Source organism: Tachypleus tridentatus, chromosome 10 (genome assembly GCF_004210375.1).
Source record: "Tachypleus tridentatus isolate NWPU-2018 chromosome 10, ASM421037v1, whole genome shotgun sequence".
Taxonomy (NCBI): Eukaryota; Metazoa; Arthropoda; class Merostomata; order Xiphosura; family Limulidae; genus Tachypleus; species Tachypleus tridentatus.
In genome coordinates this window covers 177,663,372-177,688,768 of record NC_134834.1, presented here as the reverse complement: position 1 = coordinate 177,688,768, position 25,397 = coordinate 177,663,372, and the positions used below count along the sequence as shown (strand labels likewise).

General features: G+C 33.3%; 1 pseudogene; it reads left to right on the top strand.

Moving 5' to 3' along the window:
* The first annotated feature begins 1,179 nt into the window (after positions 1-1,179).
* LOC143227914 (flavin-containing monooxygenase 5-like) lies at positions 1,180-24,715 on the top strand (annotated as a pseudogene).
* The last annotated feature ends 682 nt before the right edge of the window (positions 24,716-25,397 follow it).

The following is a 25,397-nucleotide window of genomic DNA, read 5'->3' as shown; positions in this document are numbered from 1 at the left end:
TTTTTTTTTTGAGAAGCAACAGCGGGGTATATGCTGATCCCACCCAGGGGAATCGAACCCTTCATTTAGGCATTGTAAATCTGTAGACTTAGCTCTGTAGTAGTAGGTGGTTTTTGGTAAAGAAAAAATATCGATAAATTTTGGGGTCCGCAAAAAAATTTTAAATTAAGGCCTAATGTTACAAAAGCTCGAGAAACGCCACTTTTTGAGTCTTCCTTCTTAAGTTCGTATTTTTCAGTAACTACTTTCATTTCATGTCGGAGACTGTCTGAAAAGGCAAAAAATTAGTGTACCTTTTCTAGAACTAAGAAGGGAACAAGAGTTATACTTTTACTGCAAAACAGATTTGTTGCATACATTTATAAGATTTTAAGCTTACAATAATCAAACACACAAAATGATGTATTTTTATATATAAAAAATAATGCTTCACAAGAAAATGCTACAGCAACTTATTACATTTTAAGAAGAAACTAAATTTTATGTAGAAAGTTTGTTTACTGTATTTCATGCAGTTGAATAACGCTTTTTAAGTGCGTTAACACAACAGACACTTGTGATGCAATGTTAATGATTCAGTTTTAATAGGGTTATTGTACTTCTAACATCGCGGTGACAGTTAAAACTAAATCTATGCAACTGACTGCTACATCACTTATTGTAAGAAAGTAAATTAGGTGATTAAAATGTCTCTTAGAGTTTAATCACAAAAAAACAATTTCTCCATTTTAAGCTGAATTCCCATTTAAAAATATTGGTTTCTCTTTTCCTATAAATAAGAATTTTTTCCCCAATCTGGCAACCCCGCTAAACTCAAAAACTAAATTTATTAAAAAATATAAAATAAGTAATTATAAGAAAACAATTACGAAACACAGAAGCTAAACATTTTCTACATCATTTATATTCGGCATTTTGCTAAATAAATAACGAAATAACTACCAAATATCAATAAGGATAATAAAAAATCGAATAACAAAACAGATGATATATATTACAGTCCATCGAGAAAAATTTCTTAATAGTCCGAATACTTGGGTTTTCAGAATATATCCAGGAAATAAATATTTAATGCTGCTTTTTTCGTTTCATTTTACTGCTTATGTGATACGTTATCGTTATTTATAGCACAGAGTAAATATTAACTTATCTTATAGGTTACTTGTGTTACAGGTTAGAATCACCTAAAAGCGAAGTTACATCTTTGTAAATTATAGAAGCAACAAAAAGGATCTGTATAGCTGGAGCTGAATCCAGTGGACTCGCATCTATCAAAGCTTCCAAGAAGATCTTCTTCCGATGTGCTTTGAAAAGACAGACCAGATAGGGGGACTTTGGTGCTACAGAGAGGATGGTGTTGAAGGTGTCGGCTCTGTGATGAAGTCTACCATAACAAATAATAGCAAAGAAATGAGCGCCTTTAGCGATTTCCCGCCACCAAAGGATTTTCCTATTTATATGCATAATAGCTACTTACTTCAATACTTTGAGATGTACGCTGAAAATATTGATCTAATTCGACACATTAGGTCTCGACATGACATTCTTAAAGTAGCGCAAAATCACGATTTTGACGAAACGGGACGGTGGAAAATAACTGTTCGAGACATTGAAAACGATGTACATTTTGACGAGATCTTTGACGGAGTGATGGTTTGCACTTGTCCCAACGTAAATTTCATACATTCTCACGTTTCTAGGAATAAAGAAATTCAAAGTTTTTCAAGCCCTATCAAGGTTTATGTAATCTAACTAAGGGCTGAATTCGTTATATCAAAACGAGTTTGAAAAGGCAAATCAGCAAGTGATGAACCTACCACACCCTACGTAAAGTTGAAATATTCATTCATTCAAATAATAAAGATATACTCAGGTGATTAAAATTTTATAAGATGGGAAAGTTCATTTCACTCAATGAAATTTAAAAAATAAGGTGATATGGATCAACATGGGCTACCAACAACATCGAGAATAAGACTCGCAACTACGTCATACCCCAATTGAGTTAGGCAAATTATGGATCCTTGTAAGGAATTGGAATTCATCGACACAAAAGACAGTCGTAATAGCCATTCAAGTGTCCAATTCAACAATTTACGTCACAACTATAAAGGATCTTTTTGTGGAAACAAGGAAAATATTCAGTAAGATAAAGCTTCCAGTCATACCTTCCAGTTAACCCTCGCATCCCTTAACCAGTTGGAGAATGAAACAGGTATTTATTTAATTCCATACTTTAACACACTAATAATGTAATTCTCTACTAATGAGCTATTAAAAGGCGTTGAAAAACCATCGTCCTTGAGCATGGAGGAGTGGATATGATATAATTCCTATGGAGCCTTGTGCCAAAGAAACTATGCTGCATACTCATCAGATAGAGTGAGACCAGACCTGGTAACGTGGATAGTAAGGACGTGGTTTAGCTCAAATATCGTTTCTTTAAATCATATTAAAATCTGTATATTATTTTTGAATGAATGTGTGTTGCTGTGTTACTATCGGTCTATATTTTGTTATGTATGTCTTAAATTGGTTTTTAAAAATGTACAAAAGCTCGTTTTATGCAAAAATCTAAAACATTGCAAGAAATGGGAATCCATCGAAAGAAACTATAATTTAAGCTTACAAAAACAATATAAATCAAGGATAATAACTATGAGCTAACAACAGACGTTTTGTTTAAAGGATTATTCTCTTACATTAAAATTGAAATTAATTAGAGTTCTGTTTAATTTGGTAAATATCGTTTCTAAAGAGGAATTCATACTAACTCATCAATTACACACTCATGATGTTAATGGTATTTTCAAACATCCCAATGTTTCTTTACGATACGCGGCCATTTAAAGGGATCTAAGATAAACTCAGCTTACTGCCTCTTTCCTTTTCTGAACATAAAAGATAGTGTTGATGACGTCTTGAAGCCTCCCAATGTACCTGTAAAACCTGTTTTTTATAGTAGGCTATGACAGTGTATTCATTAATGTTCCAACATCTTGAAAAAGTAAAATACTAAAAAGTATATTTAGACAAATGTTATTTTCTGCTCTTTGTTCTAAATATAAAATTTGTTTTTTCTGTTGTAGCTGTCATACACGTATCCTTAACCGAAAACAAATTTTAACCAATGACAAGCGAATATTATCTATTAAGATAAGAAAGGTTGTCCTCAGTCGTTACTTAAAAGGCAGGAAACACCTACATTTGAAATATATATCTATATTTGTTTTTCTATGTGATTCTAATAAAGCACCTTCAGAAGAGAGGTTTTTTTAGAAAATACTGTGTAGGTAAATCAATTTCAAAATGTAATTTGTTAAATTAACCTTTGTTAAAAAGGTAGCAGCAGTAGAGACAAACATTATTTTTACCTTTCACTGAGAAGTTTCATTAATAACTATTGATTATCACCTGCATAAAACAACGATGGAATAGTAACAATAATAACTCCCAAACCACATCCATCTACACTCTCGTTCCCATTCACAATCTCGTCCATAAAACATGTACCCAGAAATGGTCAGTTGCAAACTATCTTTAGTAACCTGAATATGTCCTAAGAAAGTTGAAACGTTGTTCTGTAAATTATATTATTTAAATTTTTTATGCACACAGCAGACGTCTTTATAATACGTGTTTACTTGAAGTGGGTTTTTCATCATCATGAAAAGTGTTCAATATTTTACAATGTAACTTTATGTGGTACTAAAATGAAAGGTAAGTCTGACAAACTTAATCAGCAGGAGTTTTCACCAGATATTATAAATACTAAAAAACATATTAATATTATGTACACACTGTTCCACTTCTTACTTGTAGATTAAAAGTTCATTCCGGACTTTATTGTGACGTATTACAGGACGCTTTCTGCATGAGGTGGAATATTTACGTATATATATATGTTACTAAATCACTGCTGTTTAAATGTCGTAAATATCAGGACGAAACTGTAGATTTGGGGAACTTATTACCTTTAAACTGCTATCTTCTAAACTTGAATTAGAAAGCATCGTCACACATTAAATTTTCAACTCAGTCTCATTATTAATGCTGCTATTTACTCATAAATGGCGATAAATTACTACTTCTGTGTTGTGTTTGTGTTTTCTTATAGCAATTCCATATCGAGCTATCTGCTTAGCCCACCGAGGGGAATCTAACCCGTGATTTCACTTTGTAAATTCGGAGACAAACCTCTGTACTAGCGGGAGGCGTTTTCTACTTCTTGCTAATTCTTCAGCCTAGTAAAAATGTATCTCAAAACGGCTGGTATGGATATCAAAACTTTTATTGATAAGGACAGAACAACGTTTCGATCTTCCTGGGTCATCTTTAGGTTAAGAAAAGGGGTCTCGTCATCAAGAAGCCTAGTATAGTTAAATTACGTGATAATTATTCTGAAAGGAAGATATAAATATAGAAAATAGGGTAATAGACTGAACCAAGACAAACACTATATTTCTGTTATTTTGTGTCACCAATATAAACAAAATATTTTTATATGTTATGTAGCTAAAAGAAACATAATATTTTTATGTAGTGCTATCAAATAAATGTAATAGTTCTGTTATGTTGTGTTGCCAAGACAAAGATAATATCTTTATTATATTCTAGTATTAAATAAATATAATATCTTTATTTTGTTTTGTTGTATTAGAATCAAGGAATGAGAAGTATTTTCTTTTTTCTCTCTCTCTATGAACTTGAATATCTTAGCTAAACATAATGAAGAGGATATTCCATTTCAACTGAAATATAAAGGTTTGTATTAATCGACGTCACCGTCATTCACCTAATTATTGAGCGTAAAAATACTGTGACATTGTTAAGTTATCATCAGTTGGTGTCTGGTGTTTTTTTTTTTTATAGCATTGCGACATCGGGCTATCTGCTGAGCCCATCAAGGGGAATCGAACGTCTGAATTTATCGTTGTAAACCGTAGACTTACTATTCTACTGGCGTGGGTCATTATCACGAGAAAATGTTTTAGCTTGAAAAAGTTTTGTGAAGGATTCTATACGAAACATAAATAATGCATTGTTTGGGAGTTAAAGAAATTAAGATTTAGTTTTGGCTACAGCTTAAAATATCAACATGAACCGAAAATAAAGCTATTTTCTACTTTTTTACACAACGTAATCCCCGTCACATCAAACATTTTCGCCCTTTTAGCTGTGGGTGCGTTATAATGTATGATCAATCCCACTATTCGTTGATAAAAAGAGTGGTCCATGAGTTGACGGTGGTTGGTGATGACTAGTTGCTCTCCCTCTAGTTTTACACTAATGAAGGACGTGTTGCTTCGCAAATCATTGTGATAACAAAATGCTACTCTGAAGTAAACTTTGGTTCATGCACAACATTGAAAATTATAAATCTAATTATGATGTCTGGCAAGAGCCAAAATCATGTTTCTATTTCAGTTGTTTACCAGTCAACTGTTATTATCAATTAACCACGCATTACTAAGTATTATCAAGTGACATTTTACTAGTCACTTATATATATTTAATTCACAGATATTTGACATCATATTATTTAATTACGTATCTTCAATCAAGAAAGTGATCGATCGTTTATGAAAGTTAAAAACTATTTTAACAACGTTTAATTTATTTTTGTTCAATGTTATGGCTTAACTATATTTCGGTTTCGCATTCCATTTTTATATTGTTTTCACATTAAACCGATACGTTATATATCTATATATATCGTTTTCCCATTATATACTCAATTAATATATAATTTTCTCCCTATATTTTTATTTAATATCTAATTTCCACACTATACCCTTAAGTATCGTTTCCACGCAACATCCTTTATTTATGCATCGTTTTCACATTATATCCCTAACTGATGTATCGTCTCCACAATATATTCTTAAGTTAACGTTTCCATACAATATACTTAACTAAGATGTCGTCTCTATACTATATCCTTAATTAGCTCAAGAACTGGTGGTGGGTAGTAATGACTAGCTGCTTTCCCTCGAGTAGCTCTCCGCGAAATTCATTAAAACAAGGAAAACATAAAATATACTTATCTAATATATCGTTTTTACATTATATCTTTTATCAAATAGGTGTTTTCACAATATATACTTAACTGCACACTTCACGTACTATATTATAAAGGAACTGTAAAACAGGTGATTTCAATTTTTTCGGTTTCATATAGTTAATGATTGAGTAAAAGTATTTTACCAACATATAGAAAGCAAAACAGCCTTTTTAAGGTTTCTTAATGTTCTTAACATTGATTGTTGTAACGTGAAATATTCAAGAACACGAAACACACGCCCATAAATATCACCTGATCATTTTGTAGTCTAACTGGAATAAAAGATATAAAACCTACGCCAGGTACATGACACCTTTATCAGAAAATTTAACTAAAATTACGAAAATTCAGGTATTTACCAAAGCCAGTGTTAAAATTGAGATTTGATATCATATTTGAACAGATTCCGTTGAGTACGTTCTAAAAAAAGATATAGTTTTACATACACTTCTGGCCAAAACCTTAAGGACAATGAACATAAAGAAAAAACATGCATTTTGCGTTGTCAGACTCAACCGCTTATTTGAGTCGAGCTTGGAAAGATGAAAATAAGAAAAAGGAAAATAAAAATAAAAAAACATTTTTAGCATTTAATAGAAAAAATGTGAACACTATGAAATTAGCCTTAATACTAGCTGGTCAAAAGTTTAAGACCAATCTGAAACGAAGCGTTAATCGGTAAACACGTTACGAAATTTTAATCATTTATGTTCAAGCATTGGCGTTGTGAACATCTCCCGATGATATTCCATGTGTTACATTGCTTAAAAACATGCAAAGGCTAAAACGTTGATAGAGTTTGAACGTAATAGAATTGTCGAGCTGTCAAAGCAAGGTCTTTCAGAACGTGCCATTGCTGGTGAGACTGGGCGTAGTAAAACTGCTGTTGCAAATTTATTAAAAGACCCTGACGGAACGAGAATTTCAAGCGGTCAGCCCAAGAAGATTTCGCCGGCGTTGAGTAGGAAGATTCGACGGGCTCTTCGGTAAAACACCATTCGATCGTCGAAGCAGATTTAGGCCCTTACGGACGCAGAATGCATCTCAAGAAAATAAGACGGCATCTACGATAGAAAGGATTTAAAAAACATAAAAATCCTCCAAGGCGACGCCTCCTTCCACACTACGAAACAAGTCGGTTAAACTTACTGAGAAGCACTAAACATGGGACGTAAAATGTGAAAGAATGTTTTGTTCTCTGTTTGGTCCAGATGGCTTCCAACGTTACTGGCATGATAAGGATATCCCAACGAAGACATTTTCTACACGACACAGTGGAGGAGATTCCATCATGATCTGGGGTGCTTTATCCTTCCATGGAACAATAGAGCCCCAGGTTATACAGGTGCGTCAAACAGCAGCTGCCAACATTGGCATATTGAAGAGAGCATCCTTATTGACTGAAGGCACTCACTTGTGTGGAAATGACTGGATCTTTCAGCAGGAGAATGCCGCAAACCACAATTACCTAAGACAAAGGACTTTATCATGGCAAATAACGTGATTCTTTTAGACCATCCGGTGTGTTCACTGGAACTGAACACCATTGAAAATGTTTCGGAGTGGGTGGCAAGGGACGTCTATAGAAATGGACGTCAATTTCAAACAGTGCATGATCTTCGTGAAACCATTTTCACCAATTGGAATAACATTCCAGCCAGCCTTCTGCAAACGCTTATATCGACAATGCCAAAGCGAATATTTGCAGTTATTCGCAATTACGGCCGTGCAACTCACTACTGAGACCTCTTTTTGGGCATTTTCTATCCTGTTTAGGACTTCTTTTTGGTATGGTCTTAAACTTTTGACCAGCTAGTATTTAAGCTCATTTCATAGTGTTCACATTTTCCCTATTAAATGCTAAGAAAGTTTTTTTATTTTTATTTTCCCTTTTGTTATTTTCATCGTTAAAGTGGTTGAGTCTCACAAAGCAAAATACATATTTTTTTCTTTATGTTAATTGGCCTTAAGATTTCGGCCAGCAGTGTATTTATTCTGTTATTTAATAAAACGGATAACAAATTAACAACATTTTCGGGATAGGAGTGACTTCTTTTGTCCACTCGCTGTAGAACATATTTTTGAGTTCTTCCAAATTACAAAAACTAAACATACATTTTTTGTAGTAGAATACGGTAATTTAAAAACCTTCCTTTCCCTTCAGAGCACTGTTTAATTTTTTGGTTAAGGATTTTAGTGGTATCGTAGTTAACAACGCCTGCCAACAGCTTGTCAGGCTTCATCCTTACTTGGTGATAACAAGGAATGGAAAGTTACCATCACGAAAGACAAATTGGTCCTATCCAAAACAAACCATTTCCATTGTGACACATGCCTTCTCAATATCAGTTAATATAATTACGATTATTGACACAACTCTGAATACACTTTACATATTCAAACACCTTCTAGATGTGATAAGTTGTTTCATTACGATTATTTTGCTCTGGTGTGAAAATAGAATATAAAACCTTTCTTATACAAACCTACATAAGAGTAATATTGTTATTGTTTTTAGGATCCTGAATCTATTCGAAATATATGTTCGAGGGTTCAATAACTTTCTCAAATTCCAATTTTTGCGAAACTCACAGCCATCGTTACTAATATTGTCTCTATGGCAAAAAATGTTAGCGAAGGTAAGTTTAAACGGGCATATTTCCCTTCCATTATATTACAAATGAATAATACTTGGGGTAGGAGATAATATACGTAGATTTCTACAATATACATATCTTACCTGTTTTCATCATTTTTAATCACATGAATAAACTACTTCAACTTGATAAATGCATTTGTTTGGTTATATGTTTAGAATTAAACACAAAGCTACACAATCGATTAACTGTGATTTCATCATCTCGGATATCGAAACCCAGTTTATAGCGGTGAGAGTCCACAGACATACTACTTTGTCATGGGGCTTGTTTGATTTGAAATAAGCAAAAAGCAACACAATGGACTACCTGTACTCTGCCCATCATAGGTATCGAAACCCATCTATTTACTGGGGAATACATAATGTACCACTTGACTAAATTATTAAACACTAATCAAATACAACCACAATATAGTGACCATCCCAACTTGAAAGAAGAAAGATGAAAGGTTTTAAACAATGATATTTACAAAACACATTTTCTAGCAACTTCTAACCGCAAATCAAAACCTGTTACCATTCTCCTTTAATAAGTTCCGTTCCATAAAATGCGAAGATATTTTTATTATATGCCCACATTTTATGATCTTCACACTCTATCCGTTAACAAACTGAGATAATTTAATAACTTTTGTATATGGTGAAACAGAAGCACATTCTAACGACGTTTTAAAGTATATTAATATCTCAGATAAATTTTAAAGGTTTCTCAAATGCTTCAATTGATATTATTAGCAAAAATAAAAATTAATACAACGTCTTCACACAACAACTGTATTTGTTGTATTATTACACGAAATTGAGTACGTTATACACTGCTTACAAAATTTAAAGGAACAAGTGCGATTTCTTATATAATTAATCTCAGTGTTCAAAATGCGATAATACTTTTATATTTTTCGTAATTTCCCTCGTTTCAGATCCATCTGTATTCATTTTTTAATATGTGATGAACAGTAAAATATGGAGAGAAAAAATGTTTAAAAATAACCAATATTACCAAATCTGATACCCCATATGAAACAATACTTTAAACAGTTTACATGTGTTTATTTAAGAAATTTCTGAAACATTCTATATCTAGTGTGACCTCCTGGGGCTGTGATACGCTCCTGACACCGATTTGGCACACTTCAAATCAGTCTATCGAAGTTCTTTTGAGGAATGGCAGTCAACTAACATGCCTCGACAACATGTCCTGGAAATATTCAATTTGATTTAAATATGGAGATCTGGCGGGCCACACAAAAGTCTTATTCCTTTTTCGTTAAGGAAGTCGATGCACAGCCTGGCGACTTGGGCTCGCTCGTTAACCTACGTGAAAATGAACCCGTCGCCGACAGCACCGGCAAAAGGCCTCACAATGGGTTCCACAATTTCGTCTCTATATCGTCGTGCGTTTAGAGCACACCTGTCGAGTATGAGTAAGTCCGTGCTGCCAGCCAAGCATATGCTTGCCCAGATAATCACAGAACCTCCTCCATAAGCGTTGACTTGCATAATGTTACTGGCGGAAAATCGCTCTTCTCGGCGTCTCCTCAGTTATATGGATCTAGAAATGCTGAAGACAATGATCCATATTTTATCAATGGTGGCGAAATAAAGCAAAACCTGCTAATGTTTCTTGGAATGCTGAAAGTCTTGGAATGCTGAAAGTGGAACAGGATACTTCGTCAAATGTTTCAAGTGGTTTGCCTTCTAAAATGGTTGGATTGAGGGACAGCACTGGGACAGTTTGTATATTTCAGAGGTCGAAAATCCACAGCACTTTATTAAAGAACAAGTTAATATCAGGAATTTGATTGTCAGTGAACTTTGGAATAAACTCACAATGCATCACGGTTCTGCTAAATAATTTGTCTCCAACTGGCTGCTTGTGTAGCAGCACATGGAAATAGAGTTGTGGGTTTTTCTTAAGCGCCTTAGTGCCTCAGTAACACAGTAGTAGTAGACACACTGGCAGAAAATTCCTGTCTGCACATGTAGTTCACTGTGGTGACGAAGTGAAGCATATTTATCTGCCAATGATTTCATAGATGGTGAAAACTGGACCTGAACCATTTCTTCAAACTTTTCAATAAGGTTGTTCTTATGTAAGTGTTGTGACGTAATGCGTTTCGTTTATAAAGGTAATTAATGGAAACTATGACTATACAAGTCAATTACTAAAATTCGTTTATTTAAGTTCAATTTCAAAAGTTTTGGATTATACAAGCTTGAGATAAGAAAAATAGGAATGTACTATTTGAAACTACCATATGTTACCATCTGCTTTTTTCTCGTTATGTACAGAAATATTATTTCTGCTTGTTTTTATACATGTGTTTTACATTAATTAAATATCCCTCATAAATGATATGACCAATCATGGACTAAAGTTCCAAACTACATGGCATTTCATAGAGATTGTACTCATATGGCCATTCTTCCTTCTAGTGTAAGTGATACCTAAATATTGTTGTGGTATTGAGACGTATACAAACTAGTCTACTAATTATTTATGACGAGAGTTATTATTGCTATAAGTAGCCTAGATTTGTGATACACCACACTAGGATTTTGAATAGACATTAAAATATAGAAGGTCACAATCCATCATTATCTAACTAAACATGTGCAGAAAAAAAAATGCAGAGTTAAATCCAGTAATATCAAATTATCAATGTTCAGTTTTGAAGTGTTTATTGTCATTGGAATACTAAGCATCATATACAACGCACTGTGTTTCAGCATCATATATTTATTAAAAAAACAAACGATTGCAGAGAAAGATAAATCAAATTTTCTCACAGTTTAATAACATCTCATCATTGTCAAAAGATATTTTTCTAATGACATATGTTAATATGTACTTACTAATTATTTCATATCCTTAACAATACAATAATATTTATACAATTTTAAAGAGTATTTCGTCATATGGTGTAAGAAAATAAATTAATAAATTTATTGTACACCAATTTACAGCTGTAATACATAAGCTCGGTATTGAATACGAAAAAGACTGCTTCTCTTCAGTATAATAAATATCTTTTTTTTTACATTCTTTGTGTGCACTAAATGTACCTCCGCAGGGTTTTCAAAAGTGTTTACTTTCAAGAGTAAATAAACCTACAATTAACGGTAACAAATATGTCTATTTATTACTTTTGAAGCTCGTATGTCATGTCGTGTTCTATTCTACGGAGTAGATAATGTTTCTCGTGATGACTGTCAAGTAGACAATGAACTACTGTACAGTCGTATGAGTTTTTAAAACTGGGGACTCCTTGAGGGAACTCAGGTAACTTGTACAATGAAAAGAAAACTTATTTTATTCTCTCTCTCTCTCTTTTTTTGCTAAGCAGATGGAGTAACAGTAATAAATACAGTGCCAGGTCTTTTGGGTCTGACAGGAGATGGTACTGGATGACCAGTCATGGGAATAGAAAATAAGACATCCTATGGGGGAGTATTAGGAAATGCCATTCGCCCAATTGCTCTTCGAATACTGTCGGCTATAGCTAAGGCTTTACCTGAGTTTCAATCTTAGCTACAGGGGGTATAGATTTTGCTGAAGTAGGTCTACAGTTTCTTCATTGAGGAGCTACAGTGCTCCAAGTAAGAAGTTTTATGTTTTTGGAACCTTATGTTCAGAAATCATTACTCTATTTTACTAGGGTGGATAAAACATTTTCCGATTGTTTGTCTTATAAAATAAAAAATAATAATTTGCCCTACATGTAGCCTCACCTTAATTTCCAAACCTCAAACTGGGACAGTTTTCAATTTTATTATAGATACCAGCACTGGTATAATAAGGAAGTGCTTTTATAACCAAACTTCACTTAAGCTTTAATGCTGCCACAAAAGAGGATTTATTTGTTTGTTTTGAATTTCGCGCAAAGCTACTCGAAAACTATCTGTGCTAGCCGTACCTAATTTAGCAGAGTAAGACGAGAGGAAAGGCAGCTGGTCATCACAACTCTTTACCAACAAATAGTGGGATTGACCCACGGCTTAAAGGACGAGCATGTTTGGTGCGACAGGTATTCGAACCCTAAACCCTCGTATTACAAGTCGAACGCCTTAACACACTTGGCCATGCCTGGCCCACACAAAAATAGGAATACTGGTAGTTTATATCTCTAATATTTATTTGAATTCAGCAAGGCAAGGAACATAAAATTTCATAAAGTTTCACTAAACACTTTTTTGTGAAGATTCATATTTTTTTACTTGAATGAACTTTCTGCAAAAACCTATTAGTTCTTACTTTTCAAAGAACTCACTACAACTCAAGTCAATATTGAGTTTACAAGGCAAAATTACTTTTACTAGTGATTCATTCATTAGACCTCTTTCTTGAGACCAAATGCTATTCATCACTGAAAATTCTCTTTCAACAGGGACTTATGTGCCGGGTAAACAAAAAATGTACTCCATAACTTGCCTGAGATTAGGTACAGAAATACTTTTATCATTGAAGTGGTTGAAAAGTTCTAACCATTTTTCATCACAACCTATTTATTTTACTTTCTATTCGTCACATTTTGAAGACCAGAAAGATTTGACAAGAACAACTTCATCAAACAGATCATCAATATTGATTACAGCATTTCCAAGTGTTTTATTGATTCTTTCAGACCACACAAAAACACTGTGTTTTATCCAAGCAAAGTATTTCCCACCACCAAAACTGTTTTCTCACAGTTCAATATAAGACAGGCAGCAATCATAAGAACTGGTAATTCCTTCCTAATCAAGTCTGCCTGGCATCCTCCCTCTTCCTCTAGCACACTGATTGTTTTTTTTTTTGCACCAAGGGGAATAAAGTTATAATCTCTTCTTTTTTTCAGGTTGGTTTTCAACTTACTAAGTTCTGCAACAATATCACTTTTAGTTGATTTTGTTTTCTCCATGACCAAAATCATTTTGTTGAGCAATATAGTTGTCTATGAACAAACCATGGATACATTTCTCCAAATTTACTCTCAAGAAATCTTTTCATCAACAAAGACCACTATTTTTATGAACAAAAATATTACTTCAATCCTTCATAAATTTGGATAAATCTCTCAACAGCTGGTAACAAAGACAAAAGTTGCGTATTTCTATATTGGAGAACCTTCTAGTACTCAATTTAGGTATTAACGTGCACAGTCTAAATATTGAAATACTCGTAACATTTGACCATCAAGCTTCCACTTCAATAGGAAGGACATCAACTGCAGGTCGGAGAAAGTTATGTACGATATGAGCACCACAACCAACACCCACAATATTTCTGCCAGTTCATTCTTCAATTTACAATATACAATGTTTTTCCCCTTTCTCTCCACATCTCCAAAATTTGTTTTGCAGTCCACTACAATAAGCAACATTTTTTGGATAAACCATGTTTTTTTAAAGTGGACACAAATTAATTCGTCAAAACTTCTCATGTCACTGAAAGTCTAAAAGTTTTACTTTCACTCCGTCCACTGGCAAAAAATATCGCACCTAACAGATATTATTTTGGCATCTTTCCGATTTGAAACATCTGCTGTAAGTGAAACGAATTGGACATTTTTCGTTCTGGCAGAAATGAACTTTGGTTCAAGTAACTTTGCTATCAGTTTGGAAGAGCAATCAGCTGTTTTAAAGCTTATGTTATGGACAGCACTGTGATATGCAAAGACTGCTTCTTTGGCAACTATTAACAAGTCACTCTCTTCAGGCACAATTTTTTTTTTAATCACATGAACTCTTGAGCTTTTAACAGCAACTGAAAGACTAGCTGTATGTTTAAACTTTTTAAGATTTTTTATATTATTTTTCCAATTCACTGTAGAATGTGAACTTTCTTTTACCAGCTTTGGACATTATGACTGGGATTAATTTCTAAAATAAAAGAACGAAAATAATTTAGCATGTACCTATGACTAATATAATTAATAAAGCAATCACAAAGCACAAACACTTGCTCAAAGGAATATTTGTATGTGTTGCCGCTCGCCGCTTGTGCAGCTGCCGTTATACACGTACCGCCAAAAGCAGCCCACTTATGAATAATTATACTTGTACATGTACAGTATAAGCTGTTTGTGAATATCGTCTGATGTAATACCTTTAAAATTGGCATGCTACAGCACTATGGCTCACGCCACTCATCAACTAATAAAATGAAAACTTAAAAGTTATTTTTTGTCAACCCCAAGTCAGAACTTTATGCAGATTTTAACATTTCCCGTTCATGCTTTTTGGAGTTTATGCCTTTTCATCAAAAACTGGGACATTCCAAGACAATTCATTGTTAACCAGTACAAATTAGTAAACCGGACTGGACACCGGGACTTATGGTAAGTCTACCAACAAGAATTTTAATTAGTGATTAGTATGAGAAATATGGATACGCTTGCTTGATAATGTTAAAACATATTGTAATTCATAAGGTATTATTCTGATGATCACCAATATTTCTTGAAATTTATTGATATTATGTGATATTCCAATGTGATAAGTACTTGCAGTTTCACAATGTTGTTTGTTTTTGTGGCTTGAAAACAAAAAAGGTCTTCAGGGCTTTACAGAACCATGACTTCACCGTCATTGATGACTATGTCACAGAACTAAAAGCGAACATGTACTCAAAAAGTTTGGAAACAAAGATGAAATGGAACTTTCACCGACGCCTTGTCACCAAAAAGAAAAGCCTATATGTATTATACCTAACGCCACATTTAAGGTCAACATATTTCATTCATAACCCTCACCAAATCCTCATTAAGGGTCCAAACCCAAATCATGCTAACCTTTAAGTTGTTGAAAATCCGATGTTGAAATGAAGTAAAGTAAAACATAAATACCTCTTAAGTTTCTCAGAAAGGGACTGACTAACTTGACATGGTAAGTAGGTTCATTTCTACTGTTAGTTTCGAGAGTCTTTTTTAATGTCGTGAATTTTTTAAATGCTTTTCTGTTGTTTTCAACGATTGAAAATATTATAACAAAGCGAATAAAACTAATGAACATAAACAGTTTATTCAGATTCTGACTTCTAGGAGATTCTTTGTATACTTGTGGTTATAGAAAGTAGAAGAAAGTTCTTCAACTTGTTTCAAAATGTCCAAGCATCAAACACTTATAAAATACTTCTTTTAATGTCAAAATGTGACGTACAAAGTGTTAGAACAGCGTGTCCTAAAGTGAGGGGCGCTGACGATGACATACAATCAAATGTGCAATATTGCAAAATGGCTCGTTTTCATAATTTTTTTAATGAAAACAAGTAATTACTACAACACGTATAGCATTTTAGTGAGTATACAGTGTATTACATATCGTCCCTTAACATATTCCTTCACTCATTAAAAAAAAATAATAAGTGGCACGCAAGTAACTACCTTCACTGAGAAACACTGCAGTACTGAAACTTGTTCACCCAGTTTCGTGTATTATAAATATCATGGGAATTTATTAACCTTACGATTGTATTTATATCATATATAAGCTAAAATAAAATTACTTGAACTTTAATTCAGGTGGTATCAAGGTACATTGTTCGATATGTTATATTACATAACTGCAAACGCGCTGTTTTTTTGGAGAACACCATGAAGTTTCTTCAAATTGCATTGGTTGTAGCCTGTTCAGATACTTGTCTGATGTTTAGTCACGGGTTTGAGCCTCTTCACTCTCAGTGTTCTTCTATGTAAAGTTATATAATTTGTGATGTGCTATCCTAAAAGATATAGTGTTTAACGCTGGTTTTGTATGTACAGAAATTTCCTCATTTCGGAGCTCACATGAGACACAAAGAAGACATTCTAACGAAGTACAAGAAACAAACTGATCTGATTGGTGATAAGTTTTAGTCACCATAGAACAGACGACGTTCCCTGCCCGTAGGACTAATCCAACAAATCAAAGTACCGATTGAAACGAGACTTTTAATTTGATTGACAATGGTTTATTTATTGTTATTTTACTTAATTCTACTTAAAACACTAACTTCTAATTGTATATAAACCATGTCATAAACATATCTTTGAGAATTTGTTTTTTGAGGAAGCAATTCTAAATCCAGTTCTAACATAGCCGTTCTGTGATGTTTGTTTACTTTGAATTTAGCGAAACCTGCACGAGAACTATTTGCGCTAATCATCTCTCATTTACCAATGTAAGGCAAGAGGGATGCGGCGACTCATCACCACCCACCGCCAACTCTAGGACTACTCTTTTACCAAAGAATTGTGGGATTGACCATAACATTATAACGTATCCATATGTGAAAGGGCGAGCATGATTCGTTTGACGGGGAATCGAACCCTCGACCCTCTGATTACGAATCGAGGGCCTGATTATGTGATAAAAAAATAACAACAAAGCTGTAACTAAATGTAAAATATCAATATTTTCTTGTCCAAGCCGAGCATCGTTTTTTGTATGTCACTGCCGATAGACTTTAAAAATATTTTTTTCTGTTTTAACATAATTCAGAATCTTGGTTGAAATAAGAGACACTATCTGACGAACCAAGATAGTTAAAAACAGTTTTAAAATAATTGTCAGTTTTGGTTCACTTATTTTATGTAAAAAGTTCTTGGATCTTGCGTGCACCTCAGTAGGTCAGTGGTGAATTTAAAGACTTGCACATCTAACATCTGGAGCGAATGCGTATGTTGTAGGTTTGCACTAATGCGTTCGTACAAATCTCTGTAGTAATGCTATGTGGAATGAATTGGATAATAACTGGCTTGTTTTATTCAAGCTTAAATACAAAGCATAGTTTTACACCATGTTATCAGTTGTTCTTTAGGTACACTGTTTGTAAACTAAACCACTGCTTAATCATAACTCACAACTTTCCAAAAGATAGATCATTTGTCGTAGTTTATCTCACGACAGAATAATTTATAAATATTTTAAACTTAATTCAGGACTTGATCGGAACGGCCAACGATTGGATCGGGGCTTTATCTGACTTAGATCAAAAACAACAACTTTAAGTCTGGTTTTCGATGTTTAGAGGCTGTTGGAATTTATATTAAGAAGGTGTTATGTTATTTCGTTATTTATAAGCCACAGAAAGATAAAGAATTAACCTAATGTGTTCTCTTGCTCGTTTCTTTATTTTACAAGACTAATAGTTTTTAACGATAATGCTATAAACTTTCCAGTTTGCACTCGCATATAAAAAATACCCGTTGTAATCATATAAATGTAAAAGTACAACTTCACAATTAGCCAACACCAGTATTAGGTTTCCTGGTGAGCGAGCACACATTGACATATTGACGGAGTGACACGCATTGTTCTTTTAATTTCAAAGATTTCATTACGTTCACTTGGTGATTCTACACAAGTTTCTACTTAATTAATACACAGGCGTACTGCTAAAGCAGCAAACTATCATATCACCTGCATGATGATACTTTAATCATTTCTCTAAATTTTTAACGTTTTTAGTCACCGAAATGAAGTAAAAACAAGCATTTCATAGAAATTTAAAATATAAGAATCTAATTGTTTGTTTTTAAGCGCAAACTTACATAATAAAGTTATTCGTGCTATGCCTACCCACAACCAATTAATTTAAGAATTACAAACATCAGATACCAGCTTCTGTGTGTGATAGTTCGAGCAGCGTGTATGACTTTAAGAGTGCAATAACTGACCGTATCAAAGTGTAATTTTAGTTTTGTTTTACCATAGAACATGCACTGCAGTGGTCCGAAAATTCAAGAAAAAATACAACTCCATTCATATATTACAATAAGATTAGCTCTTTTTGTGACGACTATAATCAGCCTTGTTCTATCAAAGTATGTGTGTCAGAATAACGTGTACGTTGTGACCTTCGTTTCCTTCAGTCTTTTCGTTGTTATCAGGCAGGGTAAACAGTCGTTTATTAGGTTTATCCTCAAACGGCCGGGTAAGTCTGTCGTTACTTTTACTTTATCGCTCATAATTACCCTTCTATTTATATCTTAGACACTTTTTTTTTTTTTTGGCAAATTAACGTTCTGTCCTTTCGGTAGTTTCATAGCTAGTTCATCAAACTCTCTCTCATTAAGACTTGTCTCTTTGCGAACAAATGTCACTCAAACTTTATATATTCATAGACAAGACCTGCTCATCTTTGTGTAAATATTAGTAGCTCCGTATATTACAACGTGTCAATAATGAGAACTAAATTCCAAGGTCATCAGATGCTTCTCTCAAAATTCTCCTCGCGGTCGATAAAAATTTCACTATTTTAAGCTGTTTTCACTATTGGAGCTCTAGTGTCGTTGAACTTTAATACAACTAAACGTAAGTTTATTGGACATGTTTAATGAACAGATAAAGAGGTTGTATGTAAGGTATCGTTCAAATATGAAAATAGAAAAACATTTTTTGTAAACTATTACTGCAAAAATACATAAAATAGGAGTAAATAAATATGATTATTAGTGGAAAGTTATTACGTATATATATGTATGTTTTACTGGGGTTCTATAAACTTAGGTTTCTAGGAGTAGAGACTCCAGGTCATTCCTGTTAATTGTAGAGAACATATCGTTGTCCTTGAACATGTGCAGCATTCCTGTTGTTGGCTGGAAGCTTTTGCAGCCTCCTCCAAATAGTACTTTACGCTGTGTTTAATTTTCATTTGTGTTTTGAGGCCCCTCGAGTTTCAGACAGAGATCGACGAATATACCGGTTGTCCGCGAGCCACTTGCAAAATTTCATTGAAATATTAAAAAATAATACGATTTATGGAATAAAAATATTTTTCATAAAATTACGTTTATATGAATTAAAAATTTAAAATTGGAAGACAAATTTTCATGAATTTTCTCAAAACAAAAAAATTTCGATAAGTTTAGGTGTCCCAAAAAAAAAAATTAAATTAAGGCCTAAGAATACTAAAGTTCGATTTTTGAGTCTTCCTTTTTATTTTGTAACTACTTTCATTTCATTTTGGAGACTGTCTGAGTATACATTTTCTAGAACAAACAAGGAATTATAGTTTTTATGAAAAACAGTTTTGTTGCATACATTTATAAGATTTCAGGCTTACAATAACCAAACACAGAGAAAATTATTAATGTACTTCAAACGTCGGGGTGAAAGTTAAAACTGAAGTATATACAACTGACTGCTACGTCACGTATTGTTAGAAAGTAGGTAAGGAATTAAAATATCTTTTAAGAGTTTAATCACAGAAAACCAATTTCCCCATTTTAAGCTGAATCCCCATTTTAAAATAGTGGTTTTACTTTTCCTATAAATACAATTTTTTTTTCCCCCAATCTGGCAACTTCGCTACAATCATAAACTAAATTTATTTTAGGATCTAAAATAAGCAATTATAAGAAAAAATAAAGACGAAACACTAAAACTAAACATTTTCAACATAATTTATTTTCGGCAGTTTCCTAAACAAATAATGAAATAACTATCAATTGTCAATAAACATAATAAATAATCGAATAACAAAACAGATTATATATATATTACAGTCGATCGAGAAAAATCGTTTAATAGTCCGAATACTTTGGTTTTGAGAATATATCCAGGAAATAAATATTTAATACTGTTTTTAACGTTTCATTTTACAGCTTGTGTGATACGTTATAGTTATTTATAGCACAGAATAAATATTAACTTATCTTATAGGTTACTTGTATTACAGGTTGGAATCATCTAGTATTGAAATTTCATCTTTGTAAATAATGGAAGCAAGAAAAAGGATCTGTACAGCTGGAGCTGGATCCAGTGGACTCGCATCCATCAAGGATTGCGTGGAAAAAGATCTGCTTCCGGTGTGCTTTGAAAAGACAGACCAGATAGGGGTACTTTCGTGCTACATAGAGGATGATGTTGAAGGTAGGCTCTGTGATGAAGCCTACGATAAAAAATAATAGCAAAGAAAAAGAAATGAGTGCCTTTAGTGATTTTCCGCCACCAAAGGATTTTCTTACTTATATGCATAATAGCTACTTACTTAAATACTTTGAGATGTACGCTGAAAAATTTGATCTCGTTCGACACATTAGGTTTCGACATGAAATTCTTAAAGTAGAGCAAAACCACGATTTTGACGAAAAGGGACGGTGGAAATTAACTATTCGAGACATTGAAAACAATGTTCATTTTGATGAAATATTTGACGGAATGATGGTTTTCACTGGTCCCCACGTGTTTCCGTACATCCCCACGTTTCTAGAAATATCAAAATTCAAAGCCAAAGTATTACACACTCATAGTTACAAGCAACCAGATGGGTGTGATGCCAAGAAGGTGGTGATTGTTGGTGCAGGAAGCTCTGCAGGAGACGTTACTGTGGAGCTAAGTCAGATAGCTAAACAGGTTAGGCTTAATTTACTCTTTTAATCACTGTATTCTCTTAATCTATATAAGTATACGAGAGTAAAACAACGCGAACTACAGTGTACTATAGTTTTGTGTAAACCGTGCTTGTTTATTCGTGTTACAGATATTGAAAATTGAGTCTTTCTAAGTTTCATATCCATATTCGTGTTTTAGTCAAGAAATGTAGTTTCTAACTTCAATGACACTCTGTTAGCACTTGAGCTAAATGTTAAGGCTAGAAGTATCTAGGTTTTAGGTATAGTCCGTCACTTTATAATCACATAGGAAAATATCCAGGTTAGATACTCCAAGGCTTCCTGTATAGCCTGACATTTTAATAACATATCCACAGCTGTAAGTGCGGTATTTGTTTAATGGTAATACATCTCGGACCTTAGACCCTACATAGGCAGCCAAACACAATAACCGCTAAGCTATTTCTCTTTTTAAGAGAATACACTCCGTATTGTAGCTTTGTGTTATAGTTGCACACTTTGATTTGTAGCTTCATGTTGTACTTTCGTACTTCGTACTTCCAGAAACTACATGGCTTTATAGTTTTTTTTACTTTTGCTTACAACTATTATAAGCTACAGTAGTTTGAACTTTGCTTTCTTTTAAACCTCAGAATAGAGTTCATTGTGATATAAATTTTAGTCGTGATAATCTACTTGTGATATCTGCTTACGTTACAGTTACTTATTCAGGCCGTACATTGACTATACGTTTTACAACTTGTGAGGTAGGACTGCAGCTCTATATTACTTGTACTACGATACGACTGTAGTATTATAGTTTGTTAGATCAGAATGCAACTATATGACAATAACTAAGTTCAATTGTAACATTGTTTTACATTTGCGAAATGTGTGTTTGAAACATTAAAATACAAGAATTCAACAAATATATAGAAAATAGTACCATGCCATATTTGTTTACTGTCTAACTTATAAAAATATCTTATAAAATATTTTTTCAAACAAAATACAATGTAAACAAACTAGGTTATTTGGTTGTTCAAATATTGTGACTTGAATATCATTGCCTATCAAGGCTTACGTAATCTAACAAAGGGCTGAATACGTTATATAAAACGAATTTGAATTGGCAAATCAGTAACTCATGTGAAAACCTTTTCGACAAGAAATATTCATTTATTCAGATCATAAATATATACTCTGGTGATTAAAATTTTATAAGACGGGAATATTCCTTTCACTCAATAAAATTTAAAAAATAAGGTGGTTTGGATCATCATGGAGTGCCAACATCATCGAGAATAAGACTCGCGAGAACGTCGTACCCAATTCAGTCTTGAAAGGAATTAGAATTCATCAATGTAAAGTCAGTCGTAATATCCATTCAAGTACCTAATTCAACAATATACCTCACATCTAAATAGGTTCTCTGCCAGAAAACGAAGAAAATATTCAGTAAGATAAATCCAGTCATACCTCATTGTCAACCATTAGAACTCTTAATCATTTGGAGAATGAAACAGATATTTATGCTATTTCTCTCTTTAATATACTGGTAAAGTCGCGGGATTCAACAATAATGTATTTCTGTACAAATGAGCTCTTGAAACGGGCGTAGAAAAACCATCGTCCTTGAGCATGGAAGAGTTGACGTCATATAGTTACTACGGAGCCTGATTCCAAATAAACTACACTGTATCGTCATCAGATCGAGGAAGACCAGACCTGGTGACTTGAATAGTAACGACTTGGTGAAGCTCGAATATTGTTTTATTAAAACATACTCAAACCTCTATATTGTCATTGAAAGAATGTATGTTGCTCTGTTACTATAGGTCTATATTTTCTTATATATGGCTTGTGTTTGTTTTTAAGAGATGTACATAGGCACTTTATGTTAACAATTCTGAAAACTTACAAGAAATTGGAATCCATTGAAAGAAACTATGATTTAAGCTTACCAAAATAATATAAAGCAAGGATAATAACTATGAGTTAACAACTGACGTTTGGTTTAAATTGACTATTCTCTAACATTAAAATTGAAATTAATTTGAGTTCTCTTTAATTTGGTAAATATCGTTTCCAAAGAGGAAAGCATACTAACTTATAAATTGCACCCCCATGCTGTTAATGGTATTTTCAGACATCCCAATGCTTCTTTAAAATACCCAGCCATGTAAAGGGATCTTAGATAAACTCAGGTTACTGCCACTTTCCACCATTGGACATAAAAGATTCATTGTAAATGACAACTTCAAACCTCCCAATGTACCTGTAAAACCTGTTTTTATAGTATACTGTTGCATTCTAATCGTTAAGATACCAACATCTTGAGAAAATAAAAGTATATTTAGAGAAATATAATGTTTTGCTCTTCGTTCCAGATATGAAATTGTCGCTATCATACACGTGCTTTTAACTGGAAATTCACTGTAAGCAAAGAGGTTTTTTTTAGAAAATACTATGCAGTTTAATCAATTTTAGCATGTAGTTTGGAAAATTAGCCTTTATTTAAAAGGTAACAGCAGAAGACACTGGCATTCTTTTGGTTTTCACTCAGAAGTTCATTAATAATTATTAATTTACAGTTACATGAGTGTTTATAGTATAAAGATATACTGTATTCTTAAATTTACGCATGTTTAAAAATACGGAAAATGTAGTCTTGCGTACAACGTACTTACTGAAATCTAGTTTTGATGTTCAAGCTATTTTATTTATGGAATAAAAGTTTTAGGTTTGTTTTACATCACATTTGAATCTAGAATCTTATATCTGTAAGACTAGTGACTCTATAAACTTAAGAATTGCACTTAATACTTGAATAAGATCTATTTTTCTCACCTCAAGGTATATCTAAGTGTGAGGAGTGGATGTTGGATTATTCCCAGAATTAGTCCTGGTGGTAAACCATTGGATGCTTCGCTTTTTCGACGGTGGTGGTATTTGATTTGCTTTCATACACCGTACAAGCAACTGCGTTACATTGTTGATACGTTTGTTGGCGAAGAAACTGGCCATTCTTCATACTGTCTTAGATGCAAACGTTCCATTCTGGAACAACGTTCCACAGTCAACGATGAACTGCTACACGTGATTCAGAGTGGAGCTGTCACAGTGAAGGGGAACATTCGGAAATTCACTGAGAATGGAGTAGTTTTTGAAGGAGAAGAAACAGAGTATGAGGTCGACATCGTAATTTTAGCAACTGGTTACGATATCAAGTTTCCATTTTTAGACCAGAAAATAGTTTCTATTAGAAAACAAAAACTAGAATTGTATAAGTATGTAGTTCCCATAAGATTAAAACACCCAACTCTTGGCATGATAGCTCTGGCTCAACCTGTAGGTTCTTCGTTCCCCATAGGTGAAATCCAAGCTCGATGGTTTCTTTTGGTAATGAAAAAGAAAGTGTGTCTTTCCTCAGTAAAACAAATGTTAAGTGATACCAAGAAGAAAATAGACATGATAACTCGTCGCTACCCGGACAACATTCCCTACACTGTTGTGGCTGATTGGATACCTCTTATGGATGAGACCGAAAGTCTCATCTACGCTAAGCCTAACTTGCTAAAATTAATTTTCAACGATTTTATTATTTTTTGGAAGTGTTTCTGGGGTCCTTGTTTACCTTACCAATTTCGACTTCAAGGTCCTCATGCTTGGGCAGGCGCCAGAAACGCTATTTAGTCATATTAATATAGCATAATATTTAGGGACAATAATGGCCGAAATGTACCAATGTTTCCTCACTCATCTATTTTCTGTAATCAAATATAGGTTGCTGGAGTAAATTCGGGTAAACAAGGTTGAAATATATCTTCAACATATATCTCGAGTTTTCGTTGAATGTACTTACATTTCGTTAATCTTACGTGTGTTTCTTTTTCTAGTTTACATTTAAACTTGATACACCCCTTATTTTCATAATTTTCTGATTTGAATGTAGAATTTGATAAACTTATACTTTCATCACATGTAACTTTATCTTATAAATGAACCAAGGTACAACTGTTTTACGTTTTCTCTTTAAAAGCCCTAATTTCTAAAGTGTTTCGCACATTTCACTAGAAAATTGTTCGAGCTCGTTTTGGTTTTGAGTTCAAGTTTCAGAGGAAAATAAAAGATAGTAAAAGAAATCACGGTGAAAAGTAAGCTATAATACTGTCGTCTACTAATGACAATAAGATATTTGCGAAACAGATAAAAAAATTGCAGACCTAAATGTTTGTTTCAGATTTTAAGATTTTATTACTTAGCACATGACATTTGATTAAACTGAAACACATCCCACATAGAAATTATTTTTACTTTATAATCTGCCCGGATTAACAGTTGTTAAAGCACTGGACTTGTAATCTGGGGACCTGTA